A 26,450-nucleotide genomic window follows, 5' to 3' on the forward strand; every position below is an offset into this window, starting at 1 on the left:
TACTCACACAAACTGCCAAACTGCTCTGCTACTCTAATAAATTCAGGGAGGCCCTTGTGAGCAAGTGCACTCATTGGTTTTGTGCAGTGTGGGGCTGCTTGCTTGTGACACACGAAAAGATCTTGAGGTGTACCAGATTGCCCCAACAGGGGAAAAGTGCCTACGATTCTGTCCAGATTGACTTCCGAGATGCAAGTCTGGGAAATAGCATATTAGGTTTCGATAGGAGATGCCAGAATCCGGCCAAGACTAAGATAGAAATCAGTGCGCATTATCGGAGGCTAAGCTAGTCTCTGTGGGCCTGCGGTTTCTGGTGCTAACATTGTCCCACTGGGCAATAGGCCATGGAGAAACCTCCAATGGGCCAAAAACCTGCTTCCAGCTGATGCAGGTTTCACTACGGAAGTGAGTTTCCTGCTGACATAAGTAGGGCATTGTGGTGAGCATATGATGTATTTATATAATGGATGGTGTTTGTTATGGTGTGCAGTCATAATGTCGAAAAAAAAGTTGAATGACAAAAATGTCGAAAAAAAAAGTTGAATATATTATTTTTTTATTTATATGTATTTTTTGGGTTTGGTAAGTATAAAAAATTGGTAAAATATTTTTTAAAAAGGGGGTTGGGGGGAACACCCTATTTCGAAAAAAAACGTATTGAAAAAAAATTCGACTTTTTTCTTTCGACATTATGACTTTCGACATTTTTGTTTTCGACCAAATGACTACAAACCGTTTGTTATTATTGGGATTCATTGTGTTATGTTGTACTTTAGTGGCCTTACGGCCGAATAAAGTTATTAATGATGATGATGATGATACATGTAACCCTTCTTTGGGAGCTACTGGTATCGGAACATGGTAATAGAGGGCTGCTACCATTCAGTCTGCTTGCTACGACTTGGAATAGAAATCTGGGTCTGTTTAAACATGCAAATCTGAAATGCAGCCAGTGTTTCATGTGGCCTCCTGCTTTAAGTTTCAGCAATTAATACATTTATTCCCAGCAACAGACAGTGAGGCACATCCACATTAGAAGATGTTAGGCCTGGTGAGTTCTAGAAAATTGGAGTTATTGCCCAGGCAAGTGAATGGTCGTGAGAGGGGATAAGAGCAAAGCAGAAGGCAGAGAGAGGGTAGTAAGTGTTTGGTGCGAGGAAAGCAGAGTTCCTGAAAGTGTGGAATAGGTAAGATCCTCATTATGGAGTACCTGGACACCTTGTCTGCTAGAGCAGACAGTGGTCCCCAATTGTGCTTTCCTGCATTACCTGGAAGCAGTCTTTAAGTCTGATAGCTCGCAAGATAGAGACAGGTCAGCCTTGAAGCAGCCTAGCTGAGCCCCTCGAGGGCCTAAGGCTTTCTCGTGGCTTAGAGAATTGAACAATTACATGACTGAGTTCTCATTTTAGTACCCTTCACCCCTTGCTCGGGGGTGGCTAGGTCACATATTTTCCTTTGAACAGGCACCTACTCATGATAGTCATCCACCAGAGGTCAGAAGGCAGCATTATTCCCTCTCTTTTCCTCAAGGCCATTCAGCCGAAATCCTTCAAATGGTATAATCCACACCACTGCACCTGCCAAAATACTTACGCAGGTTACCACTAACTCCTGCACAGTGTTCTGTACTGTAGCTGGAATCTTCTTTCCAGGTTAATAAGACTTCCTTGGATTCAGGAAGCAAGTGGTCCTGAATTCAGAAAAGCCCTCGCTCCTATAGTGTGTGTCCTGGCTGAAATAGATGGCCCCAGAGGGGGCTATGTAGAAATGCACTGCATACTTATGGTTTAAAAATAACTGTAGAATAGGTCCACCACCAAGAGCAACATGTTAAATCGGGAGCAATGTATAACAAGAATTGGATTGGGAAGAATATGACAGAAAGAAAAGATGGTGTAATATAGTTCTCAAGTGAAGTTTATTTAGTAGTGCGTGTGGTTATTGTCATTTATACGGACATGAGCATAGCGGGTGCTAGAGATACAGCATTAATGGCACACATGAGTACTTCCCTGACCACGCAACAGAACAGGCGGAGGTGCTAAAGCATTGAAGATCAGAGAGGCGCGCTCGATCGCACGAGGTACATTCGCCCTGTGTTGATATGGGGATAGCATACTTGCCAACCCTACCGATTTAGGCGGTAGGATACTGCTTTTAAAGCAGTCCTACCGCCTACTGATTTATTGGCACCAAATACCGATTTTTTTTAACATTTTTTTTTTTTGCCCACGCCAGCTCGGGGGAGTCTTTCAAGGGCTTCCCCGAGCTGGCATAGCGGGAGAAGGCGCAGCATGCAGGCTTTTGATGTAAAAGGCGCCCACGGCAGTGGGCTAAATGTGCCCCTCTGCCATGGGTGCCTTTGACTAAAGGCGCCATAAGCCCCCCACCATGCCAGCTCGGGGGAGCCCTTCCAACTCGGGGGAGTCTTTCAAGGGCTCCCCCGAGCTGGCGTGGTGGCAGAAGGCGTGGCAGGCGCCTCATTGTCAGTGAATGCACCCGCGGCGGCAGGCTCATTCAATGACAAAGGGCTGCTGACGCGCCCTATTCCTATCATTACCTCCTCACCGGACTATTTTTGAAACTTTAAGATTCCTACAGATTTTTGGTCACAGAATGTTGGCATGTATGGGATAGCCGGGCATGCACACAAGCTCAGGAGGGCGCTAACGCCCCACCCTAACTTTAGGACTTTCAAGTTTCCCCATTCCATTTGCGAGAAAGCCCTCCAATCCTTTTTTACCTTGAAATTCTGCAAAGAAAAATACAAGTCTTCGAATTCCAGCGAAAATCATGCCTGGAGTCTCATGCATGGAATTGGGAAATTCGAGAGTGCTGTATCTTCTGCTTATTCACACTTGTAGCGCCAAGGCAACCTAGGTTGAATGCATATACGACTCTTTTGCCTTCTATACTCCTGACAGCCTAACCATGGAGGCCACAGAATTCAGTGCTGACTTTGCAGCCAGCCAGGAGCTCTGTGCAGGCTGCATCATACAGCTCAGCTCAACCAGCCCAACCGACCACCTGGGCATATATTGCTACAGGGTAGCAGCTATTCGGTGTTCCAAGCAAAGCGTGCGTTTCTGGACAAACACGGAGGCCCGTTAAGGATTTTGTACTTTTCAAAGAAGCAACAAACATACATTTAAGAACACCTAAAACGGTCCCATTCGGCGGATCAGCGAATACACACAAGGAAAGCAGAGAATAATCTCTGCGTGAGAGGGAACCCACGAGGGGCCACGTCCCAGTGGCGAGTTTTAATGCTGGGCCACTTTACAGAGTGAGCGAGCTGAAATAATGATTAAACCGCAAACCTGAAACTACCAATCCACCACTCCGCGCTGTAACACTTCTGCTCCACTGCTAGCTGCCGTGTGACTATTAACATCAGTGATATAAAGCAGCGTTAAAACAGTAACAAAAAGTACAATGGCTGACAGCATTTGCAAGCGTTCAGCCCCCAAAGCCATTTGACTAAGAAGTAAATTCAAGGTTCCCCAGGCTTTGCACGCCTGAAACTGAGCGCGAAAGTAATTCAGAACGACTCCCCAAAAATGTAGAGTTCAGTGTCCACTTTTGCATGCGCCCATCCCACTCGCGGAAGATGCCCTGCCTCTTTCGTTGATGTCACGGGCCTGGTCCGGCCCCTCCCTGAAGCACACACGCAGCCTTGTATTGACACCGGTGGGTTTCAAGTACACACAGTGGAGGAAGAGGAGCAAGCGGCGGCAGCAGCCCTACATGCCAGGAGTTTGGGCTAGGAGCCTTCGCTGGCTGCTTCTTGTCTTTGATACAGCCAGGCTGCGGGCGGTATACACCCACTGCTGGTCTTTCGTGAGTACTCCCTTTTATGGAAGTTGTTTGAGGTTGGTGTATTGCAACTTTGACTCGTGGTGATCGGCGCTATACCGCAGGACTAACAAGGCGAGAGATCAAAGTTGAGTTTTATATTGAGTTTCAGATTGAAAGGCTTCCAGCGGGAGTTTCTTTCAAATGCCGGCTCGAGTGCGTCACTGTCTGATTAGACATCGCGCCTGCGTTTTTTGACAGACACAATTCATAAAGGAGTGTTAATTGACATATAGGGGTTGGTCCAGGAGGCGCTGCGAGTTATGTAGACTGTGCTCCCTCCATGTTTGCGTGGTAGGCAGGGGGGGGTTATTTACTGGTTTTGGTTGGAAACTGTTTTGCGTGAGCCGTGGCAGCAAGTCAGGAAATGATAAGGCGACAAGCTGAGATCCCACCCGTGTTTACCCAAGCAGAAACGTAGAAAGTGCGCGAGCCCTGAGGCAGTTATTGCTTTTGGTTGCTGCAAGGTGTAGTAGAACGAGCAGTTGTTCCTTTATGCTTTAGATGAGGTGTCTGTAAAACATGCACGCGATCTTAACGTCCAACTCTCTCTGGGTTCTTTTTCAGCAACATGTGCACTATTGCTATGGCTGTTCGTGCACGTTTCCGTAGCTTAGCCTTCGACCTGTCAGAGTTGGAGGGCGGGTACACGAACCTTTACTTTAACTTTCCTTTCACGCATTAAGGCGGAATGAATATTTAAGAGAAAAAAAATGTGCAATAATCCAGTAGGAAGTGACAATGCAGTTCGAAGCCGACACTGTCATCGATGTTAATGTAATTATCAATGATTAATATACTCGAAGAGCGCTTTATTTTTTTTCTCACAACAATTAGTCCGAAGTGGATGTAAGGGAAGGCAGAATAATCCCTCTGGGGAGCTAGGGGGAAGTACTTGGCCATTAATATGTTCTGCTCTCACGCTGGAGTGTTAATCTTTTTGTACATTACGATGTTGTTTGATAGCATTATATATTTGGTCTACATGTGTACTATTGGTGCCAGAGTTGTCAGGTGTGAGAAGTGGAGTACCAGGGGGAATGCTAAGCGTCCCCCCCCGCCCCCCCGGTGGTTTTAGGCACTGCATATGCGCATAGCACGCCTCTCTGGGATATAAAGGAGAGCAGCAAAGGTTTGGGAGCAGACAGTTGAGGACAGGCGTTTGTCCCCACCCACCCCGTTTTGTGTTTCTGTCTTTGGGATAAAAGTGTGGGGGGAGGAGATCTTAATTGGGAATGTTTGTTTTTTCCCCCTAAGTCTGAGGCCTGTTTTTTTGACTGTGAGGTTTAAAGGGTCAGGGGGGCTAATAGTTTGTGTGAGAGGCTGGGGGCATTAGTTGGGGAATTATGATGTAAGGTCTTCGTTGCTGATGTGACAGGTCAGCATGGCTGCAGGTCATAGGAAGGAGGAGTTTGGTGTAGAGGAGAGTTGCAGGGGTAAAAAGTTGCTTGATGCCGGGGACATGGCCCTTTGGAGGGGGGAGCATAATGGGGTACTAGCGCGGGAAAGGAAGGGGGTGGTGCTGTTTGCAGGAACGGGCTACCCCGGGGGTACAAAGAGGGGTAACGGGTATTGAAGATGTTAAGGAGAAGGAAGGGAGCAAGTGATAGGAAGGGGGAATTTGAAATGCTTTAATTATTTAATTGTGGGGGAATTAAAATTGTTTAACTGTTAAATTGTTTGGCAATCTGTTAAAAACAGATATGTTAGTCTGCAAGGACAGGGAGCCAGGTTAGCGTTTCTTTGTGAGCTGTGGCCTGTCACATTAAAGCAACCTTTTCCTCTACAAAGCGAGTCTGGGTATATTTGTGCAGTAGGCTCATTAAGTCTTGTTTTTAACTTTGGCTGATGGTTAATGCCACCCAATGAGGGTTGCGACTGGCAATAGAGGGATGTGGAGAATAGTGGCTTGTACATTGTTAAGGTGTGGGCGCTGTGGGAATCCATCCCACAAGATCACGCGTTCCACGGCGGGAAGCAACAGGGAATCTGAGCTGTCTGTAGCACAGAAGGAATGTCCCCGGCGCTTCTCCTGCTAAGAGGCCTGCAGCTTCCATACACCAGCGATAAGATGGTAAATACCGACTAAACGAAGCCAGCATAATTCCACTGCCTATCCCCAGGGCTGTTGGTTGCCCTTGAGACTTTGATGTGTGAAATCACGCCAGGAGGCATAAGCTGTGGAACCGCTAACCTTCTGGGTCATTTTCATAGTACACTTATATACATTCATAATAACACGCAAATCACTTGTTTTTGTGTTGGCAATACAAATGCAGTGGCTTTTTATTAGACCTAATGTGAAAATAAAAACATGAGTATTATGGGTAATACTGAACAAAAAGGTTTGTAATGTTATCATAGTCTGTACTTCGGGGCACTTGGGTCAGGAAGCTGACAGATACTTACAGGCCCATGCCGCCTTCCTTGTTCTTCTTTTCCACAACTTCCTGACAATGGCTGTCTTCCGCTTCCCCAAATGTACCTTCTCCTAGGGGTGGGTGGGATCTGGGAAAACGAGAAACTGGGTCTGCGAGCGAGCGCAGAGTCCAGCTAACACTCGGGTCGAGTGTTCTTTCTGCAGAGCTTCTCCAGCAGGCCTGTCTATATAGGCCAAAATGAGTCCTTGGGCTATGTCATGCCCCTGGCTGTTGTGTCCCTCAAAAGGCCAGCCTTTGTTTACCACTACTTTGCACCCAGGTGCTTTGCTTCCTGTCTCTTTTGTATACGTTTCCCCTCCTTTGAAGAAGGGGGGCACTGTCGTGTGAAAGACTGGCGCCATTGACATTTAGCACCCTTTGGCTGTCTGGTTCCCCTCCCTCCCCCTGTCATGCTTTGCTTTTGTGCTACTTGTGAGCAGGAGGACTGATAGGGGGAGGGGGTGTGGTGGAGGGAAGCACCAGAGAGGAGGCATGCCTTATGGCAGCCCTCTCTGCTGGTCCCCTTTTGGCCGCTCCCAAGAGTAAGAGTCTGCCCCTTAGCTGCAAGGGGGTGTCCCCCTCATTCTGCAGCATTGGTCATAAGCTGTGAAACCGCTAACCTTCTGGGTCATTTTCATTACACACTCATATACATTCATAATAATACGCAAATCACTTGTTTTATTGTTGGCAATAAAAAGGTAGTGGCTTTTTATTAAACGTAATACGAAAATAAAACACTTGAGTATTATGGGTAATACTCAACAAACCAGTGCGTAATGTTATCATAGTCTGTATTTTTGGGCACTTGGGCCAGGAACTGGAAAGCTGCCAGATCCTTCTAGGCCATTGCCGCCACACCTGAGTGGATCCACGGCCACTCAGTTTTCCCTAAAAGACTCCTAGGTCCTACTTGCATCTCCTTGCCGCTAACATGTTCAGGATCCCTGTGTGAAATAATTCCATCCCTTTTACCGAAGAAAAAACTGTGCTCCTGTGCCTGATAAAATTCAGGCCCCTGCTTATGCAGAATTTCTCTACCTTTCCGTTCAGCTTGCGTCTTGCAATATCAATGGCCCTATTTGATGATGCCCCTCTCCATATTCTTCTGGGTAATATCGCAGACATTAATTAATTTTTTCTGTGCCTCTCCAATTTTTGCTATCCCTGTGAGGGAATCACATATGTCCTGAGTTAGCTACTGCTGCCTTCCTATGTCTACCAGGTCATTACCACCCAGGTGTATTACCAGGTATTCCAGGGCTTCCCTGAAACCCACCAGGTCAGCTAACTTCTCATGTATCTCGTCCCATCTCATGCCACTGGTGCCCGACCATGATGTGATAGTGTTCTTTAAAAAGTAGTTTCTCCCTGGTTTCCTCTGTCCACCTTCCTGTTCTACCCATGAAAGAATGACCCACGATCCATGCTGATTTGCAGGGGGTCCTTCATCTGTTGAGAGATAGTGTCAAATTAGTTCTAAAGCTATTTGATGCCCAACCCCCTTTTTTTTTTTTTTTTTTTTAAATTTTTAACCCCTGGCAGTCCCATGCCTCCACCCCATGCTGATGTGGCTGCTCCTATTCTAAAGGTGTGCGTTCCATACTTTGCGCTGTCCCACCCTGCCCGGTGATGTTTTTTTTTTCAGGATGGCTTGAAATTGAAAATGGCTGAGGGCCTTATCATCTCTATGAATCAGGAACTGGCCTCCCAGGTGGGGGTGGGTTGTAAGGAAATCGTTTGTGATGCATATCAGACAGTTGCTCTCATCTTCTATGCAATAAAGGTTTACCAACCTGCTTTTCCCAGTTTTTGTCAACCTAATATGTAGTGTCATGCAATTTATCTCCATGCGTACCTCTAACATGGCTAACCCATCATTTGCCCTTGTATTAGAAGCTATTCGCTCGCAGACCCTTATTGCCCCAAAGTAGGCCAGTGCGAATGCTGCCCTGAATAATTTGGTCTCATATGTGTTTGTACATATATCCTTTAGTACTGTCATTAATGTTTTTAGCTTTAGAAATTCAGGGGCCGTCTTATGTCTTTTGCTGGCTCCTCCAGTTTGCCTCATCCCTTAAAGGCATAATCTATTAAAGCGCTATTGGTTGGGTCTATTCCCCCCTGCTATTTTTACAAAATATGCTACCGCTGCTAGATGCATTCTAGTGCATGATTTCTTTTAGTCCTGGCTAAATACCTGTGCCACAAATTTAGACTTCTCGCTCATTTATATTCTCTGTGTTTGTGACATTTGTAATTTCTTTTACTGTGGCCAGGCACTTAGTGTATTGTTAGGCGGTCATATCCGCCAATGCCCTAGTGGTCGGCTCCGTCAAGACCCTTGTGGGATCCTGTGGGTGTCTGACAGGGGGTGGGCCTCAGTTGACACCTTGTCCTGCGGCCTGTTTGTTGCCCACTGATTTTTTTTTTCACCAGGCCCCTGCAATTTGTTGTGTGCCCATCATCTGTCTCTATGTGTTCTCTGTCAGACTCTCCCACACTTCCTTTGGCACTTCCGTCATTCTCTGGTTTGCGTCTGGTCGGAGGCGCCGAAAAACATCCCACTGCAAGCAAGATAAGGCATCAGCCACATTATTTTCAGCACCTGCTATGCGTCTTGCTTTTAACTCCATGTTCTTGTGTAAGGAAATTGCTGTCATCGCTCTAAGTACCTTTTTAACACCCATTGGCATGATGTTGTTTTCCTATTGATAATGCTGACCACTGCCAAGTTATCTGACAAGACTACCAGTTCTAAATTTCTTAAATCCGTCACCCAGTTTCTTTTTTTTTTTTCAAAATGAAACTTTATTGGCATTTTATTCAAAACAACACAGATCAGCCACGTGGCGTTTCCCTGCAACCAACACACGGAAACCCTACCCTCTGGCCCCACAAAGCTGACTTCAATTGTCCCTACCAAGTTTGAACAGAGGATGGTACCCGTTTTCTGACGTAATGTCTTAGAGGTACGCTTGTCCGTGAGTCAGGAGAGCTCTTCCCAGAGTGCACATTGTCCAAAGGTGTCCCCTCGCAGTATCAACCTCCCCTCTTGCTGAGCACTCCTTCCTCACCTCCCGCCCTCCCTTTCCTACATCAACAACTCTGCCCATACTTTTCAAAAGAAAAGGAACTATAAACCTTCAATGTCAGACCTGGTCTCGTCCAGGAGGTGAATGAGGTACGCCATATCGTATATGGCGCAAGTGTTTAATACCCACTCCTTTTCCACCGGCATTCGTGGGCTTTTCCACAGCTGGGCCAGACAACATCTGGCCGAGACCAAAATAACCTGGAACATGTGCCCCCCTTCTGGTTCCGGCTCCTCTCCCGTGTCAACCCCAAAAAGGAGAAGCCACGGTGAAAGCTCCCTCTGAATCCTGTCTACCCCTTTTATCCACGAGAGGACCTCCCACCAGTACGCCTTAACCCTTGTATAGCCCCACCACATATGGATATAATCCCCTTTTTCTTGATGGCACTTCCAACACCTCGGGTCGTATCCCTCTCTCATTCGTGCGATCCTCGTTTAAGGGTAGTGCCATCTATGCAATAACTTCAGGGCCTGGTGTCTATTTTAAAGTGAAGTCGTTGAGTGGTTAGCCCTCCTACACATCTGGGCCCAATAGGGGTCTCCGATGTCTCTACCCAGGTCCAGCCCCCATCTGGCTCTAGATGGAGGGGGCTCTCTTGGATTCGCCGTGAGGATCCTCTTGTACAGCCTGGCTATTTGCCCTCTGGATCCCCTCTGCGTGATCAGGAATGTTTCAAAAGTCGTCAGTTCCCTCCTTAGATTTTCCCCCCACTGGTCCTCTGAGAGAACCCCCTTCAGTTGCAAGAACCGGAAAGGCGACAGGTTACGATACGAAGGCCAAGGGCCTCCTCCGGCTTGCTCAAAGAGACGAAGTTGTCCCCTTCTCACATTTGACCCGCTCTGCTTAATCTGGCCTTGTACCAGGACTGGAACGCCAGTGACTCAGCGATGCCAAAGGTGAAGGCCACGTCGTGAGCCACCTATTATCTCCCCCTTCCCTCCATATAGACCAAAGAATCTCCAGGACTGGGTGATTCAACACTTTCCTCAGGATACGCGCCTTAGAGACCCACAGCTATTCATCCGGCGTTACCGGGGCCAATACCCTACAGCTATTCATCCAGCGTTACCGGGGCCAATACCATGTTGTCCATTGCTTCCTTGAATGTGGGTCAAAGCGATCCACTAGTACCTGGAGTTGGGTCGCTTTATAGTACATCATTAGATCGGGGAACCCCACCCCTCCTTCCTCTTTTGGCCAAAGAATCTCCAGGACTGGGTGATTCAACACTTTCCTCAGGATACGCGCCTTAGAGACCCACAGCTATTCATCCGGCGTTACCGGGGCCAATACCCTACAGCTATTCATCCAGCGTTACCGGGGCCAATACCATGTTGTCCATTGCTTCCTTGAATGTGGGTCAAAGCGATCCACTCGTACCTGGAGTTGGGTCGCTTTATAGTACATCATTAGATCGGGGAACCCCACCCCTCCTTCCTCTTTTGGCAAGATCAATGTGTCGTATCTGATCCTATGCATAGCCCCTGCCCAAAGAAATCTCAACATGGCTACCTTCACTTCTGCAAAGAATGAGGTAGGTATTACTATGGGCAGCATCTGGAATAAAAACTGAAATTTGGGGAGCAGGACCATCTTTATGCAATTCAAGCGGGCCATCCATGAGAGTCCTGAGCCCGTCCATCGCTCAATATCTCTTTTTATGGCTGACCAGAGGGGGAGAACATTTTTTGGGAAGAGGTCCTCAAAACGTTGTCACCTGGACCCCAACGTATCAGAAGGTCTCATCCTGCACCTTGAAAGAAAAACCCACAATATATTCCCTTTCCCCTTCCGGCGGTCTCCCCACCACATACGCCACTGACTTTCCCAAGTCGATTTTGAATCCGATAACCCCTCGTAATCCTCCAGACTTTCCAACACCAGGGGAACCGAGTGGGACGGTCTGGTAACATGTAGCAAGGCGTCATCTGCGAAAAGACTCCTCTTGCAGTCCATCTCCCTTATTGCGATGCCCCTTATCCCCTCGTTTTCCCTAACCGACACAGCTCATGGTTCCATCACCAATGCGTAGATCAACAGGGAAAGTGGACACCGCTGACGCGTACCCCGTTGCAACGGGAAGGCCTGTGAAACTTTTCTATTTGCCACCACCTTGGCCAACGGCTGTGAGTACAGGGCTATCATACACCCACTCCATCTTGGACCCACCTCTATGGACGCAATGACCTCACCCATGAAAGACCAACTGACCCAGTCGAATGCCTTCTCAGCGTCTATGGCCAGCAAGAGTATCCCCTCCTCCTCTGCTGCCGGCGAGTCAAGGATTTTGTCTGCTACCTGCCTATGCAGCACAAAACTCACCTGGTCGGGATGGATCAACCTGGGGAGGAATAGCTCCAGGCGCAATGCGAAGACTGTCCACATTGAGGAGGGGGATGGTCCTATACAAGGCACAGTTGGCCTCATCCTTCGCAAAGTTCGGGATTACTGCTATTAAGGCCTGGAGAAAAGAAGGCGGTATTGTGTCCACCCCTATTATAGAGTTAAATAGCTTTGCCAGAGGCGCCGCTAATTGCTTTTGATACTGCTTATAAAAATCTGCGGTGAAGCCGTCCTCTCACAAGGCCTTCCCTGTGTTTAATCTTTGAATGGCCCTCAGGACCTCAAACCGAGTTATATCCTTATCTAGAGTCTCGCTCTCTGCCGTCGTGAGCCTAGGGATGCTCATTTCGGCCAAATACCGTAGCATTTCCCCCACCGATTCCTCCGCCGGTTTAGCGTATAATTCCCTGTAGAAACTTGCAAAGCTGGCTGCAATATCGCCAGCCCCACTCACCATGTGTCCCATATCATCCCGTATCCCCTCTAACATCCTCTCCACTCTACAGCCCCTTACCCTATTCAGCAAGAGGGTCCCCACTGTGTCTCCTTTTTCGTAATTTCTTTGCCGGGTGTATCTCATATTCTTTACAACCTCACCTATCAAGATTGTGTGGAGTTCCTACCTCCTATCTCTTATTTCACCCAGGAGCTTTTCCCTGTCAGCACCCGGTCGGGTCAGTTGGGACCTCACCCCCTCAGTTCCTCTTGGAGCCCTCTTTCTATTAACCCCTTCTCTCTCTTTCTACGAGACTCCTCAGCGATAAGTAGTCCCCTAAAAGGGGACTTAGCTGCTTCCCAGACCATTGCCATGCCCGTCTCCCCGTTATCATTTAGTTTCAAAGTAGGCCTGTATCTCCTCCACCAGAAAGTCAGTGAACACCCAGTCCCTGGACAGGCTGTCATTGCACCTCCATCTGAAGCATCGTGGGGGGTGCGGGAGCTGCCAATTAGCTACCACCAACTCGTGGTCTGAGCACGTGATCGCCTCCACCCTAGATGCCCCCACCTCGCCCTCCCGCTCCCTCGGGACCAGTAGGAGATCAATTTTCGTGTAAGTCTGATGCGGGGGGGAAAAGAACATATAGCCTCCCTGGCCAGAATGCTGCCTCCTCCAGAGGTCCACCCAGAAATGATCACTTAGGATATTCTGTAAGGCTAGATTTCCTTAGTCGCTACTTTAGTACCGGTTCCTCTTGCTGACAACCAGTCTAGTGTGGGATCGACCACCAGATTAAAATCTCCCCCCCCAAGAGTGTCGCCCCTTCCCCCCAACCATCCATAATCTTAAAAACCTGACGAAGGAATCCCACCTGCCCTGTGTTGTGTGTATAGAGAGAGGCTAGTGTAGTGTAATCTGCGTTCCCTCATGGACCCCTTTTATACTCGGAAACCTTCGCCCAAACCCTCTCTTAACCTGGACTCCCGTCAATCGGAAGGATTTACCTAGCAGAATGCCCACCACTTCCTTCTAAGAGTCTTTGTGGGAGGCCCAGAATTTCCTACCTATCTCCTTACCCTTTATTGGCGATTCCGCACCTTGTCTGTAATGGGACTCTTGTAAAAAGAGGATCCCTAGTTTCTGCTTTTGGACCATGTTTCTGGTTAAAGATCTCTTATTTTGGGAGTTCAATCCCTTTTCGTTCAGCGTACCTACTGTAACGTCAACCATACCCCGTCCTCAGCCATCGTTGGTCGCTCCTCAATTTCCCTACGGTGTACCTCCCCTCTGTTGCATGTGCACTTTGCTACGTGGGATACCTTTTGAACTGATGTATGGGGATGCAGAAATTATTCAAACATCAATAATCAAAACAACTCTGGTAGTTGTCAAAAGGATAGCTGTTTCAATATCAATTAACTAAAACAGGGAGTACAGCGGACATCAGCAGACGTTTTAGCTTAGTGACTCTCTCTCGAGACTTCTCAAAGCATTTCATAAAAAATTACATTTTTATGGGGGCGCTATTGAGCAGCCTGCAAGATGGCTGCTTAGCCGTGGTGCTCTGTGCCCAGACAACGCTTATCCGATCCCATCGGTGGCTACATGCTTCAGCCTGCTGTGAGAACCTACGTCGTGTGTAGCAGGGACCCCAGGCTACATTTCCATCCATTCCTGGGGAAAATCGGCCACCCACGGCCCTGCTGCGGCGACTGGTGCGCTGACTCGTGTGGGTCAAGGAGGGGCCTGCCCTCGGCCACGCTGCGTGTGAACCTTGCGTGCTATCCTGAGTGCGGCTGCCTGGCGGCACCGGCTGCCTACCATCTGTGACAACACCACTTGCTGTGATCCGCGCAGCAGACTTTTTCCCTGCACCCATCCGATTGCCTGCTCTGGGCTGTGAGGGGGTAGGACCTCTCCTGCGGGCGCCGTCCATCTCGGGCTGGCCCCCCTCCGGCTGGGGAGCCTTACTACTGTGGCCCGCCTACACTGAGCGGCCTGGGCCTGCCGCCCGGCTTTGTGAGGCCGCGGGGCCCTGCAGCGCAGAGTGCGGCTCCCTCCCATGCACCATCCGGACCTTTCACACAAGACAGCAGGTGAGGAGCTGGGGGGCCGCCTGATCACAGCCGCATGTTCTCGGTTGCCAACCTTTTGTGTTCCCCTGCTTCTCCCTCTTGCTGACCCAACGATTCTGGGGGCCAGCGTCACTGCTCTCAGCTGGGTGGCCGCCTTGCGGAGCCCGGCGCCCTGATGACCCCAACATGGCGGCCTGTCCCTCATGGTGAGCCGCACGCAGATCTGCCAACTGCCTACATCAGTGCCAGTGTCCACGGCTGCTGCTTCCCCTGGCTTCCTGCTCCTCACGGCGGCCTGCCTGGCGGTGGAACCACCATTGACTTCGGGTGGGGGTCCGCCCTAGCTCGTGTGCTGGCGCCGTCCCAACCTGCGGATGTACACCACTGGATGCCTGCATTGTCGCCTGGGTTGGGCTCTACCACATGCAATTTTATCTGATACTTGCCCTGCTTGGTCTGATTTTGTGGGCCTACATCGCTTTGCCCCGCTTGGCCCCCCTACTCTACTTCTCCTTGTCTGGAGCTGTCTCTGCCTGCCCTCCATATGCAACTTGCCCTCGTGGCCTTACTGGATGTGACTTGGGGCGAGCAGACTTCCTACTGCCTCCTACTGGCCTGGGGTGCCTGAGTGATGCTCCCTGCATCCAGCCCCCCTAGCCCCAGCGCGGGTAATCGGACTGCTGCATCAGAACATTTGCCCCTCCATCCAGCACTCGCTCCTACTGCCTCCTCACAACACTGATCCCTGTGCCCAGAGGACTTGCGACCCTGACAATATAAGTGGCACCTCCCTGCAGCTGTACGCCTCTTCAGCCACCCGCAGGATGTCAAATATGTCTCATGGAGCCACCAAGGCTGGGGCTATGGATAAGTTCGCTAAGACTACATCCAGAACGGAGCAGGGGGCCACCCCCTCCAATCATGACGACATTGAAGCCCTTTCTGACCCCCTGCCCCCCCCAGCCGGATCTCAGCAATGATGGAATCCATGGCAAAGAACTTTGCCTCATTCCATGAGAAACTAGATGACATAAATGCAAATGTGGCCTCACTCAGGACAAAGCTTGACCAGCATGGCACTAGAATTTCCGATGCTGAAACCAGAATTGGGGCAAATGAAGATGGCGTGCTCGCCCTCCAGAACACGGTCACAGAGCTGGTGCGATACATGAAGAATGTCAAGGCCAAGTGCGACGACTTGGAGTCGAGGTCGCGCAGGAATAATATCCGCATTGTGGGTGTTCGGAGTCAGCACTCAAGGGTTGGATGGAACTGGCAGTGGAGTCCCTCCTCACGGACCTCCTCGGCGACCCTCCGCTCTCCCCATTCTTCACAGTTGAGCGCGGCACATCGTGCGTTGGCCCCCCCGCCCCAAACCTGGCGACTTCCCGAGGTCAGTAATAGCTAAAATTCTTAGCTGCAGAGACAGGGACCATATACTATGCCTTTCACGCAAGAAGGGTGAACTGTAGATGGAGTCGCAAGTCATCAGAATCTTCCTAGACTTCTCTGTGGGGGTTCAGGCAGAGCGCAGGCAATTCACCGGTGTGAAGAAAATGCTCAGAGAAAGGAAAATCGAATATGAAATGCTATTCCCAGCACGCTTGAAATTCACTTACCGCAACAAACTGTACTTCTACAATGTTCCGGATGAAGCAGTGAAATTCATTGAATCTCAGATCCCACTGAGAGATCCCGCAGTCGACCCAATGGACGATGTCTGAAATGGCTTAATAATCCCAACTCAGAGGGGGGACCTCCTGGGCATCCCTACGGCCACTGGCGTGAGTTCTTCCTTCCTTCAACTCTACAGCATGTCTCACCAACTGCATGGAACAGACGTTAGTTTCCATCTGCCTTCGCTACTGGAGGGCTACACTTTGTCCATCGCTGCCGCCACCATATGGATCGACTGTGCCTCTAAGCGTTGGCCCCCACCCCCTCAAATGTCTCCCAGCAATCTGTCATGCCACACTAAAGTCATCGTTATCTCTTCTTGTCAGATACCATCCACCACAATACTTCTTTTGTTACACTGCTCCAAAAATTGTCGCTGATGGACAAGGGGTGCCTTGTGCATATCTGCTGAATTGGGTAGACCGCACGGCAGTGGCGACCCCCGCTGCAATTGCAATGCCTGTTTTGACGGTTTGGTTTCAGTTCTGCCCCTGTTGGGCAAGTGGGCTGGGGTTGCCAAGATGGATACGGCACTCCTGCACCTGTGATTTGGGTGGGGAATACTGCACTGCTAGTTGGGGGAGGGCAGTGGGTGTGGGGGTGGCAAACTTCAGGGGCGGTTTAATGAAAACGGCATGAGAGCAGGGGTCACGGTTACAATGCGGTACAACCTTACTTTTGCTGGGCACATGGTACTAAATGGCAACAAATATCACTGCTGGGATGTTCCTTAATGAGGCACGGGATCAATATACTCCTCCTCCAAGAAACACACGCCCTGGGGCGCTTGGCCTCATGTCTGGCTCTTGCCTGGGGCCCTAATAGATACTATACAAAATATTCAACCCAGTCTAGGGGAGTCCTCACCCTAGTCCACAAATTGGTACAATTCTCACTGTGGGCCAGCCATATAGACCCAGAGGGTAGAAATGTAATTCTTCACTGTCTAATAGCTAACACGAAATGCCTCCCCGTGAACACATACGCCCCGAACTTTGATGCCCCTTTTTTTTCCCGATGAGGTGACCACCATACTCACGAGATACATTGGAATCCCAATCATATGGGGGGGGGGGGGTATGAACCTGATCCTTGATAATGAACTGGACAGATCTGGCACGGCCCTCAGGGCAACGCCACGCGCAGCTGTCTGCTTACATGCACATATGGCCTCATTGAGCCTCTGCGATGTGTGGAGGGCTCTCAATCCACACAGAAGAGACTTTACCTTTTACTCCTCAGTAAACGATAGTTTGTCAAGAATTGACCTTTTCCTCATTTCTGGTGGGATGGTAGGTAGGGCCACCGACATACAGATACTTACGCGCACACACTCGGACCATTCCGCTGTAACACTGCGGATCAAACTGGGACGGGATGCACCTGCCCGCTCTGCTTCGCACTTCAAGTCAGAGGCACTGAGGGATATCGTCTTTAAAGCTGACATCCTAGCAGACAGTAACACTTTCTTCGATTGCAACAAAAGATACAATCATCAGAGGAGAGGTATGTGTATCTCCAGGGAGGCCGGGGTCCTTAAAGACATTAAAAATAGCATTCATTGCTCCGAAATAAAGCTTAAAGACCTTGAGAGGGAGTACACCATTGCACCTTCCCCCGCCATACTGGCGCAGATAAGGTCAGAATTGGAGGCCTTCGAAGCTCATGCCCACAGGGAGGTGCAATATTACGCCTGGCCTCTGGCCGCGTGGAAATACGGCGAGGGAGACAGACCGGGGAGAACCCTGGCCAGGCTGGTCCGTGCGGAGGGGGTAGAACCCGCATAGACTGCATTAGAGATGTGAAAGGAGTCCAGCACTGGTCTGACCAAACCATCCTCGAGACCTTCACTGAATTCTACGCTGCTCTTTATGCTCCCCAGCAAGAACACAGCATACACGGCACAAATCTTCTTCTAGACAAAATCCCCATGACCCTTCTTTCCCGTGCCACTAGAGAGCACCTGGATGCCCCGATCACCCTTGATGAGATCACTGAGGCTATCTCGGGATTCGCGAAGGGCAAGGCACCCGGCCCGGATGGACTCGCCTCAGAGTTCCATCAAGAACATGCCGCCATCCTCGCACCCAGACTCCTTGAGGCCTGGAATGAGTCGCTTGGTCTGGCCACCTTGCCCCAATCCATGCGCAAAGCCCTCATAACTGTGCTCCCCAAGCCGGGCAAGCCCCTTGATGAATGCGGTTCTTACAGACCCCTATTTCTTATAAACACTGACACAAAACATTTTGCCAAGATAATTGCAGGCAGATTCCTCCATATAATGACGCACCTAGTCCATCCAGATCAGAGTGGCTTTGTCCCCGGTCGATCGACGGCCCTCAACATTCGCCGGCTGTTCAATGTTATGTCAAGAATTGACCCCAAAGCCAGGGCCGTCGCGGTCACCCTTGACACCCAGAAGGCCTTTGACATGCTTTCTTGGCAATATATGTGGGCTGTACTGCATAAAATGGGAATTGGCCCTTGTATGATATCATATATTAAACTACTGTATACAAACCCTGTGGCCAGAGTCCTAGTTAACTCCCAGGTGTCATCACCCTTCATGCTTCACAGGGGCACTCGCCAGGGCTCCCCATTCTCCCCCATACTGTTTGCACTGGCCATCGAGCCCATGGCTGACAATGTCCGACACAGGCATACCCGAAAGGGTATACGGCTGCGGGACACACCAGAGATAATCTCATTGTATGCCGATGATGTTCTTCTCTATATCCGGGACCCGTCCGCCCATCTAGACCCGATTATACGTGACATAACCAAATTTGGCACATTCTCGGGCTTCACTATTAACTACACGAAATCTGAAATATACCCACTTACTGTAGGAAACCCCCCCAACCAACTCGCGAATTCCCGCTCTGATGGTCCCCAGACGCAGTCAGATACCTTGGGTTCCAGATATCCCTCTATAGATCTTCGCTACTGGCCGACAACTACACGGCTACGGCACAGGCGGTGGAAGCCCGGATGTCGAAATGGCACAACCTTCCTCTCCCTATCGGGCAAGCTGCCCTAATCAAAATGATAATAGTCCCTAAGCTTCTTTACATCTTCGTAAATGTCCCGATCTTGGAAACAATACTTCAGGAACCTACACTCCGCATGCGCCCAATTCCTATGGCACTCCGGTGCGGTTAGCAAGAAGTGGCAACACATGGCCCCCTTTCCATATGAGAAAGGGGGCTTCACGGCCCCTGACCTCGCTCGATACTGGATAGCCGCATAAGCCCAACACACCACACACTGGTATGCACACTCGGACCCACCCCCTCATGTGAAACTTGAGAAGCTAGCAAACTTGAGAAGCTAGCAAGCGAAGAAGTAAACACTCTGTCTCTAATCCTTCATCACTCTTACCGCGCCGACACCCCGGCTGACCCCGTGGCCGCCACAACCATGGCATGGAGACGACTATTGCAGTCCCATCCAGACCAACATCCATATTACAAGTGGCTGCCCATCTGGCGGTTCCCGGGCCTCAGCCCTACACATGACAGACTCCTCATGCAACACTGGCACGACCTTGGCTATCGGGCACTGTCCGACCTATACCCCGAAGGGAAATTCATCACCTCACAGACCTGCCGACCTGGACACTCGGGCTCAGCGCTGGAGCTACTGCAGTATTTCAGGCTTAGGGAAGCGGCTCGTGCCATGTGGCTCTCCTATCCCGACGAACCACCAGACTCGCCAGAAATCCACTTCATAACTAACTCAGTCGGGGCTAAGGGCATAACATCCTCCCTGTATAAAATGCTGCTGGAAAAGTTAGGGGATGCACCTCAGATTCCACGGAAAGCGTGGAGCGCTGAACTGGGCCTGACTATAACTGATATGTGGGGTAGGATGTGCGTACACACACGCAAGGTCTCCCTTAACGCCAGATTCGGGTGTATGCAATATAAGCTCTTGAACCGGCTATACTACACGCCGCACAGGGTGGGGAGATTTGCACACAGCCAGGCTCACACCTGCCCGAGGTGTAAATCCTTGCAGGCAGACTACATTCACATGTTCTGGTCTTGTGAGGCGCTGGGCCCATACTAGAAAGCCATCATGGAAGTCCTCTCCGAGATAATTGGGATCCAGATCGCTCCTGACCCACTGGCCGCCCTGTTTGGGCTTTGGGATGGGGCTGAGGTGAGAAAGGCGTCCAAGTTCTTGAATATCGCAACCATGGTGGCAATAAAATGTATATTACAGCACTGGAAGACCGCTCTCCCCCCCTCATTCGAGATGTGGCTGAACGCCCTCACCTGGTTTCGGATGTGTTGAAGTGGTCTATATCAACACCCTCCCCACGACCTCTCGCCCAAATAATTTTTTGACAGAATTTTGTAGTTACCTGAACAGTAAAGACGATATTGAACTGCTTTCCTCCCCCCCGGTAGACACACAGACCCGACTGTCTCCTGTAACGTGCTGAACTAGGCAAGCTGCTGCTGGCCCTCATTAGAAAACCCCTGTACGTTCTACCATTTGTGAATCTGTTATATCTTCTTTGTTGTTTTACTATTATACTGTATGGTGTACCTGCTCTTGCCTCATGCCAATAAAGAAAAGTAAAAAAAAAATTACATTTTTATAGTATATATTCGTCATTGATGACGTTCACCTGCGTATTACTAACGTCATACTACGTGACAAACTACAAAAACCTAATGGTGAGTGTGATGGGGTCTATGAGGATCATCTAGGTATACGATCCATACTCGTTTAGGGCAGTGGAATAATGTGATTTGCTTCTTATCAGATGGGGCAACTAAGCCCTTCCCCAAAATATGTCACTATGAACGTCACTAAATATACAACGTTTTATTGGCTTCACAACTATAGGACCCATGATCATGCGGTCCTCTATTATTGGTTAGATTCTAACCTCTGTCAGTACCTTCCCACCTATGTATAGCAGCACGCAGGCTGAGAGTCCAGGTGCTGGTGAGCTTGTCTTAACCATAGCTTCCCACCAATTAGCATATTCATTCATCATCACTTCGGTGGTCTGCTGTTAATTAGGGTTTTGAACTCGGCCTTGGAAATGTTGCTTGCTCTGGAGAATTCAGGGGACCATCATGCTGGTCCAACTTCTTCTCTCCACGTGACTGAAGGCCACAAAATCGAGTTTCTCGTGTATTAAAATACTGTCTTCTAATAGACCTCTGACGTCTTCTTGTTTTTGTCCATGCCTCCTGAACAGGAGCTTCATTCTTTCACACAATTAGTATCCAATGTCCGCTCAACCTAGTTTGATATGGCCTTGGCTTCTTGGCTCATCCAGCCTCGCCTTTACGAGATTGCCTGTAATTCACTTGCTTTCTAACTGCGACATACTGGAAAAAGTGGCCTTTCTTTGTTTGCTCAGCTCTGCTATTGTATGTTGTGGGAACACCCGTTCTTTACTGACTTATGTATATGCACATGTTGCTGCATGCCACAATCTATTCACTATAAAGCTAGCCTCAAGAATACTTTGTCTGCTTGCATTTCTCTGCATATTACACATGTAGAACAGCTTGATATCTTCATCATTTTTCATAACATAAGTTTCTTCATCTTGAGCCCAAGATGTCACTTCTCTTCGATACATTCTTGATGCCTTATAGAGTTGCCTGCACTATCTAGTCTCTGCATCTTTTCTATGTAGGTCAGCTCTGCTCTGTGTGATGTCATCATTCTCCTTCGTCATTCAACCGTCCTGTTTTCTTCCAGGATTTCATTCGAACAGCCATCATACTGTCTTGTTATGCAGGTATGGTTGTCTCAATGGGAACCTTACTTCCAGGATTCTCCTTGGTATCTGTAGTTTGAATGGCTCTGTACTTGTCTCGTGCTCTGGCTCCAGACCTATAGGCAATATAGGCGAGGTGATTGAGGTGGGGTGCTTAGCTCCTTCTCTACACTCCCCCCTGTGGGCGATTTATCGACCACTCTCCCATCATTCTTCACATCTAGATATCCTTGTCTGAAGAAATGCTTCTTTGGGACCCATATCTTTATAACTCTCTTCAGGCCTCCAGCTGATTTCACATGCTCATCCTTGTTCCAAGTCATGAGCATGCACTGTCCAATCAGACTGCAATAGATCCATCTTCCCACATACTTCTTATGCTCTTTTGGATACAGGAATTTCGTTCCCTCTGGTGCATGGACACTGGCCTTCACAACGTCTCTGATTTCTTCATCTGTCGGATCTCTGGCCTTCCATCCTGATTCAACATTGATCATGATTTTCATCCCTATGGCTTTCTTTTCTGTCTTCTGTCACTGTGTAATTATTGTCTTGATTACACAGAATCCTAGCAGCACACGATCAGGGCTCCAAGGAACTTGAACATGTCTGCCATCCATTGTGGAACCCAAGAAAAAAGTGATCAAAACCAGCTGTCATCAGCAATGTCTTCTACTTCCTCTATCATCTAGATGTGTAACTTCGTTAACATTTCTATAGCCTCTGTCAAGTTGCCATTTTTGGCATCGTGAGATGAATATGCAACATGATTCTCCTATTTTTGCACAAACACCTCCATCCATAGCTGTGATCATGTCTAGGACATATCTATTCTGAAGAGTCATCAGTCTTATGGCTCTCAGCTCCTCTCCGTTTATGGCTGTGTTGATCGTCTGCAGCAATTCCCATCTGGTAATCTGCAGCCATTTGGTATGCTCCAACCTGGATTCTCGGCATAAAGATTAACGTGTATACTGACGAAGTCTGGCTGAACAGTCTGTGTTCATACAGGATGGAGCCAAAGGCTTCTATTGACTTGGCAGAGAAGTAGTTCTCCCTCTTCACTTCATCTGATTAATCAGCTCCACAGATCTCTTCTTCCTCAGGTGAGCATCTGCTTTCAGGAAACTGTCAATATTCAAGTCGATCTTAGGAATCACCAACGCAGGAACATGAACATTGACCAGGGTGCATATTCCTCCCCAGCTGTAGGTAATCGCATAAGCTTTAAATCCACAAGCCCAATGGTGATCCATGATCACTGCTGTTCCAAGATTCATCTTTGGTACATCAAAGATCCGACTGCAGTTCTGATTCTCGCCAACCTTTCTCGTGCCATTGTTTCTGAAGCACAGCTTTGAACTTTCCAAAGGCACTATCTGCAAGGATCCTCCTCTGTCTTGGACCCAGGTCAATAGTTTATCAAGTCTTGGCCACAATAGTTTGCATCCTACTTGTGCATTCCACAGAGTTGAATCGGGGCGATCATATATCATCCAGGCTCTGCAAATAACCACTCCTTCTTCCCAGCCATCTGGTGAAAGTACTGATCCCCAAATCTGCATCTGGCCTCTGTTCTTCCAATGCCGGATGTTTCTTCAATTTTCCCTGGACTCTCAAGTCTTTTGTTTACTTCCTATCTGATTCCAGCTCCTTTTGCTCCAGGACTTTCATATCTGATCACGTGATTCTTGGTGTGAGCTCGGTTTCTTGAAAGTCTCATTCACTTTTTAGGGTCCTCTCAGAGTACACATTCACTTGGTTTATGATGTTTCTCAATATCTCATTGAGTGCTGCATTGTTTCTCGGATCTCTCGGGAAAGTTTGGACGTTGGTTTGTCTCCCATCAAGATGTGGGCATTCCACGATTAGATAGAAAAATATATGTGCATTCTCTTGTGACAGAGGCATTTGTGTTTTCCACACTGAACTCAGGAAGCTGAAGCATCTGTTAAATGATAGCTGCAAGCAATCTTCTCACAATTGGGCCATTTTTAGGATCTTGTAAGAACAAATGAACGTTACTAGTTCTCCCTACCGGTGCAGGGTAGGCGTGCAAGATGAACAGGAAGACAGTAAGAACGATCTTGGAAACGTTGTTGTTGGGCACCACCTTAGGCACCCTAGAAAAGAAGTTAAATAAAAAAGGAATCGGAGAACTGCTCCCTCTTCCCGACGTTTGCAAAGGATCTTCAATTTTGGCAAACTCTTCTTTATGGTCAAGACTTTAAACATGTCTCAGTCCATTGTCAACAAGCTCCTGTGTCTCAAGAACAATTCATTTTCCCTTAACTCTCTTAATAACTGAAAAGAGTGTCCCGAAATAAGCCAAGTCCAATAAACTGTTTAGTTTTACTTGGCAGCAGCTTCTGAGTCCTTCTTCCTCGTCATAGACCTATTCTGCACATGCTTTGGTTCTTCCCTGATGCTCTCTTCAGGTGGGGGTGAGGGTGATGCAGGTTCTCTAGTATAGATCTTTACATCCCCGAGGAATATTGCAGCGCCTCTGCGTAACACTTTAACTGCAGATGGTGTGACTTCTTCCACAATGAAAGGGCCGATGAAATGAGGTTCGTGCCACTTCCTAGTAAAATTGCGGATTAGGACCGCATCTCCGGGAAAATGTTTTTGAAGACAAAGCTGATTGGCTCCTGTTGTTGTAGCCTCTCCTTCTGTGTTCTGCATTGCCCTACACCCCTTTCGTTTGAACTGATCTGAAATAACAGAGATACTTGAGGTCATACATGTAAGGTAATCGCGTAGCTCCTTTCCTAAAAATTCTGCTGTTGGCTGGGCATCACTTCTAGTTCTAGACAGAGGTGTCCTCATTCGCCTCCCTGTCACTATCTTGTGAGCGTTAAGATGGTGGTCTGACCTTGGCTGGTTTCTCAACGCATAGAATGTCAGTGGTAGACAATGCAACCATCCTTTCTTCAGGGTCAATTATTATTTGGCTATTCTCTCTTTAAGCAGGCCGTTGAGTCTCACAGACATTGTTTGCTTGCGGGTGATACGCTGATGAAATCTTGTACTTTATACTAAGAAACAAGCTTATCTGTACAAATACTTTATTAACAAAATGAAGGCCATTATCTGATCTCAATACTTCACATATTCCCCATCTAGGAAACACTTCTCGTACTAAAAATGTGGCTGCACAGGGGGCGTCTGGGTGAGTACACGGTCCAGCTTCAACCCACCTTGAAAAGGGACATACTACTACAAACATATGTATGTATCATATGTATAAAGCTGCCCTTTTCTCCTAACTTTGGACCCCGCCTTATACGATCTGACCCTCTGGGACTTTGTTGTTTTGATATTCTGTTTTTCCCATTGATGTTGTGTATTGTAAGTTAATGGTTGTTTATGTCTCAGCGCCCTTAAACCTTTAGGTACCTGGCTGCTCTATACAGATTCAATAACATAACATAACATATATCTGTATCCATTAGATACTTGCAGAATGTCAGCATAGTCGATGTGTAAATGCTGAAAAGACCATTAGGTCTCGGAATAACTCCTCTAATTGTGTGCAATGTGTACCCAGCAGTAAACGTTTGACATACGATACAATTTACTACATAAAATGCGACGTGTTCTTCTATGTTTGGAACAAACCAATCCTCTGCTATTTTTGCAGCAAGGCTCTCTAGTTGTGTGCGCAGGGTAGCGCAGCTGTCCAAACACCACCCTTAATAAGGCCACAGGTATCACCGGTTTACCAGTGCTGTCTAGTCGCCACAATGTCTCAGAGGGGTTTAAAGAACACCCTCTCCGCGTCCACAAGTCTTTTTCGTCTTGGGGTGCTTCCCCTTGAAGTTCTCCCAACTGAGTTCTAGACAGATTGTTATAACGGTTTGGCACACTCATCGTCACCACCATGCTTTCATTCACATCAGGCGAATCAAATGTCATGATCATTTCTGTACATGTAACGTGTTTAGCTTCCTCATCTGCTTGGTTTCCACGTGAAATAAAATCGACCCTTTTAGTGTGAGCTGCGCACTTTACGACTGCGATTGCTACTTGGAGTTGTAGTGCTCTAATCAGTCTGTCCAATAAGGCTGTTTGGAGGTAGCCCCTCCTTTTCCAACGTGCAAGCCCTGCGAACACCATTGACATTACATGGGCAGAGTCACTATACACTGTTACTACCTGGTCTGTATGATTCTCAAGTGCGACAATCAGCGCCACTAATTCTGCAGCATGTGCCAAAAAATGTGATGTAGTCGTGCACATATTAGTATTTTGAACTCTCCATTGGCCGTGTGCTTCACCACAGTGGCACCTCTATATTTATGTCGATCATTTTGATCGATTCTAGAAGAACCGTCAATAAATTGAATCTCCCCAGCTGCCAAGGATACACCTTCATTGTGTTCCTTTTAGCTGTTGGACCTTTCCTTCAGCTTTAGACTATGGAGGGTGATTTCTGGGTGTCTTCTCATGACTGCTGCCTCCCTAGCAGGGGTCTACTGGATAAGACACGAATGGCAGAAGCACAAACCTTCAGCTACTCACTCGAACAGACCGCAGAAATCATTAGAGGCCCATCAATATTTGATCAATCGGGATCCAATGTCTGTGGCCCACTCTACATGTTGTGATGATCTGTTGAAACTCAAAAAGAAACATTTCAGGACAGAATTGCATGGACATTTTCTCCGTGAATACCTCAGAGCAGGCACCATCCCCGCAGGCTTAATTGTTCGTAATAAACCCTGTCTTTTTCTAAAGGACAGTCATATTGCCATTAAATGCAGACCTGTCAACAAATCGTAGGACATA

At 48.3% G+C, this 26,450-nt stretch overlaps 1 protein-coding gene across 3 annotated transcripts in view; it reads left to right on the forward strand.

Moving 5' to 3' along the window:
- The first annotated feature begins 3,671 nt into the window (after nucleotides 1–3,671).
- The window catches only part of GCNT4 (glucosaminyl (N-acetyl) transferase 4), a 406,879-nt gene continuing 384,100 nt past the window's right edge, over nucleotides 3,672–26,450 (forward strand). For all 3 annotated transcript variants that reach the window (XM_069627474.1, XM_069627473.1, XM_069627475.1), the window contains exon 1: nucleotides 3,672–3,840. The gene's annotated coding sequence lies outside the window, so the exon portion shown is untranslated. The remainder of the gene's footprint in view (nucleotides 3,841–26,450) is intronic.

The sequence above is a fragment of the Ambystoma mexicanum genome, chromosome 6p (genome assembly GCF_040938575.1).
Source record: "Ambystoma mexicanum isolate Mex_15411 chromosome 6p, UKY_AmexF1_1, whole genome shotgun sequence".
Lineage (NCBI taxonomy): Eukaryota > Metazoa > Chordata > Amphibia > Caudata > Ambystomatidae > Ambystoma > Ambystoma mexicanum.